A 4,650-nucleotide genomic window follows, 5' to 3' on the forward strand; every position below is an offset into this window, starting at 1 on the left:
TTCATTTTAATGCAGCAACGATACCCAAAAGTTCGATTGGTTCAGCCTATTGTCAGTGATTCGGTCAGTGTTGAAATTGTTATAGAGTATCTTGGTTCTCCCGCGTGAAGATGATCTGCATCGTCGTAGATTAAAATGTTTTGTTTTTCAAGACCATTGTGTATTTCGTCGATGTTTTTAAGCTTTCTAGTTCCGTTTTTTTGCTTCGATTATGTAATACCTTTATTCATATTTGTTATAGAATTTTAACGTTATTTCATTTTCAATAATTTTGCAGTTTTCTTTGTTTGCCATTTTTTTTATTCCTTGTTTAAATTATCTATTAACTTATTATTAAGGAGCGTCTTGTCGTAGGAAAATTGTTGAGAAAAAAGGCCAATTAACAAAATACACTTCTTTAGCATCATCTTCCTCGTTATTTTCTACCTGCCTCAGAATTTATATTGTTAAGTCTTTAAAAAACAACAAGAAATGCTTATCAAATTCGCAATAGATGCACTTATTAGGCCTATATATGTTTAACATATAAAACGAATGCCATGATTCGACGTTTCGACCTCTCTATTGTGTCACGACGCAATAAAGGTCGAAAGGACAAATAATGGCCTCCCCCTCTTTATTCGAAACAACGTTCGTTCTACAGTATGTTAAAATCGAATTGAGGCATTTTACATTTAACCTTGTGTTGAAAGTTTATGATCATCGAGTTTTACTTATTAATATTATGTGTTGTACTTCCATTATCAAAATAACCATTTCCCAGTTGTCCCATCATTCTGCTTTATAAATGCCATACATTTTACCCCGTGTATTTCCCCTGATTTGTTTAGTTTTGGTGTGTATGTCCTATATTCTGTGGTGTCTATTTATGCTCTGTCCATGTTCATGACCAAGACAAGGCATTCACGGCAGCAAATTGTTTTTCAATGAATATAGTATTTCATTTGGTGATTCTTTTTCATGCACTAATAACACCCCTGTTTTCGGGTGGTTATGCAATGCTGTCGGTGATTCGGTCGGTTTTTGTGTATATTTATTCTGCTGTTCTCCCGCATTCAAACTATTGCGCTATCAAACCCGAACCACAATGAAATATCTAACGGAAAGTGCTGAATTTATACGGTATATCTTGGCATATTTATTTCAAAAAACATTGCTCATACAAAAAATATACATTTATTTGCAAGCAAAGTATGAATTGTTGCATTGCAAAATAAAACCTTACTAAAATTTACTGTGTACAGGCCTCCCTCCGTTTAATATGTGATACTCGCGGCTATTTTTTTATTCAATCAGAATAAAACTTATACAAGAAACTATGAATATTCAACATTCTTTTTTCAAGAGGGGACAATATTTTTTTTTAATGGCGAATACATATAATATTTTGCTATAGAAAAAAATAATTATTAAGCTACTTTCCCTTACGAAAATATCCAATTGAAATTCATATTAGAAAAATGTATAGGATTCATATTGTAATTCTTACTTCAATTGCTATAGGAAATTGTATGTGACTCTGTCGGAAATTGGCCCAATATCTTATAAGATCTTATAAGACTTTTTATTGGAAATTTTAAAGATCCAATAAGAATTCTTATTACAATATTTATTAGATCATATAGGAATTTTAAATATATTTCTATTAGAAATTGTTATAAAATCCAATAAGAATTCTTATTACAATATTAATTAAAACATATAGGAATTTTTAATATATTTCTGTTTGGAATTTCAATAAGATCCAATAAGAATTTTTATTACAATATTTATTAGATCATAGGATTTTCAAATATATTTCTATTAGGAATTGCTATAAGCTACAATATTACAATAAATTCTTATTACAATATTTATTAGATCATATAGGAATTTTAAATATATTTCTATTAGAAATTGCTATAAAATCCAATAAGAATTCCTATTACAATATTAATTAAAACATATAGGAATTTTTAATATATTTCTGTTAGGAATTTCAATAAGATCCAATAAGAATTCTTATTACAATATTTATTAGATCATAGGATTTTCAAATATATTTCTGGAATTGCTATAAGCTACAATATTACAATATTACAATATTTAATAGATCATATAGGAATTTTAAATATATTTCTATCAAAATTGCTATTAGATCCTATAAGAATTATTATTACAATTTTTATTAGATCATATAAGAATTTAAAATATATTTCTATTAAGAATTATTATTACTATTAGATCATATACATAGTTCTATAGATTTTATTGGAAATTGGCCCAATATCTTATTGGATCCTATATGACGTTTTATGGTAGTTTATAAAGATTCTTATTAGAATTTTAGATATTTCTATTGGGAAATTCTATTGGATTCTATAGATTGTTCTATTGTAATTATTATTTGATTTTACTATAGGGAACTCTAAAGGACTGTATTATAAATGGCATAATATACAAGATCCAATAAGAATTTATATTGAATTTGGAAGCTACCAGAAATTCTAAATAATCTTATTAGATATTAGTACAGATCCAATAGGATTTTCTATTGTACAGTATATTTAAATACATTTAATATAAATTCTTATTAGAACAGAGTACATCATTCCTATTGAAATTTCTATTCAAATTTCTGGAGGAAATTCATGAGGTTGGTTTCAATGGAAATGTACATAGGCAATAAACCTGAAATATGGAAACAAGAAAACATATTGCAATCAATAACTGTTTATTTTAAGACTTAATCATTATTATATAATATAAAGCAATACCCGAATTCGCTACATATTCCATTGAATCATTTACAATACACATAAAACACATAAAAATACTTAAATATGAACTAAAATGAACAACTATAAAACTAATTAAAAATGAAATATATAATACAAATATTTTATATTAGTGATATTGTAAATGCATGTATTTAAACATTAACAAGTAACATTTTTGAATAATCTCATTACTTTTTATATAGGGCCTACTCTCAAAACTTAATTCGATTGTTACTATAACTATACAGTAGGCATAAATCATATATTATCACTCAGTCACCAAAAAACATTAAAACTATTTTAGTAACGTGCTATATATTTTTATAGCTATACATGCGTGCTTATAGAATTTTTGAATAATTCTTATTAATTTTTTTTATACTCACAAAACTTAATTCGATTGTTACTAATAACTATAAGCATATATTATCACTCAGTCACTAAAAAACATTAAAATTATTTTAGTAATGTATACACAGCTATTTTTTTGGGGTTTAAAACAATAAATTTAAATGGCTTTAACAACTTGCTGGTGTATCTGGTATATATAACTGTTAAATATATTTCTATTGAAATTTAATAATTAATAATATTGACCCATAACTAAAGGAAGTTGAAAAGGCAGAAATGTGTGTGATAAGACTCTGCCGCTGCGGTCTAATATTTGCTTACTGTGCGGTCAATGTTTAAGTGTTTTATGAACGAGTATTCTTTCCTTGACGAGCCTTTGACTGGGTATATTCTGATCATACTGTAGCTACAAGCTCATACAAAGCATCTGTTTGTAAAAAATTGTATAAAAAAAAATGTTTTATAACATATAAATCCAAATCAGTTACAAATTTGTGTTATTTTCTTTTAATAATTTAATTTATATTAATTTAAATCAAATTAAATTCTATTTTTATTTTTTGGTTTTTAGAGTGAATAAGAGTTACAATATATAAAAGTAATGTATACTATATACTTTTTATATTTTTAAAATTTTATTTTTTTCATTTTGAAGTTAAAAAGTAACATTCAAGAATAAAAACACAGTGGTCCTTAAATGAAACAGAGCTCAAAATAATTCTCCATGAACAGAGTAATACATTTAGAAAAATATAAACAATAAAAAATATTATAATAACATATATACCTTATAATTTATTAGGATGTGCATGGTGAATCATGAATACATTTTAGACATAATTTGTATTTCATCTGGGAATAGGCCTCGTTTAAGGATATTAATGTGATGATAATGTGGGAATAGACCTCTTTTAAGGGTTATATAATGTGATAATATCCCTAAAAATCATAAGATTTCATTTAAAAAGGATAAATGAAAAATTCTAATGTTCAATTTAAAGGTATGGTAGAGAGTTATAATTCAATTAAATAATATTAAAACTTTAATTTACCTTTGAATAAAATTTAGGTTTGATGAGAGGCTGCCAGCAGCAGGTCAGCATTACTTGCCATTGTGGTAGAGACAAAAATTCCTAGCAAGTCAAAAATTTAACACATTCTTATCAATCCATAACATACAGATGGCTTGTGTTTACAGTACATATATAATTATTACTATGTATGTTTTTTAAGCAGGACAATGTATGTGTTTTACAATTGTATTGGAACAATTAAAAAAAATAATAATATAACTAACAAATTACTGACCATTTAGCATCTCACTTCTAATCACTTAGTGGTTAAGATGCTTGTCTTTTTATCCAGAGGTCCTGAGTTCAAATACATGTGACAGCAGGACTTTTTTTCAAGACTAAAGTCAACTCCACTACCTAAGCCTCATATGACTTGTTTTATAAAGCATCGTCCATCCAGTGATTTTACATTAAACAAATAGATTTATTGATCTCATAATTGAATAGTCCTATAGGCAACTTCTGGC

Source organism: Anneissia japonica, unplaced genomic scaffold (assembly GCF_011630105.1).
Source record: "Anneissia japonica isolate Jap-2015-1 unplaced genomic scaffold, ASM1163010v1 scaffold1519_len104602_cov122, whole genome shotgun sequence".
In the NCBI taxonomy this organism is placed as follows: Eukaryota; Metazoa; Echinodermata; class Crinoidea; order Comatulida; family Comatulidae; genus Anneissia; species Anneissia japonica.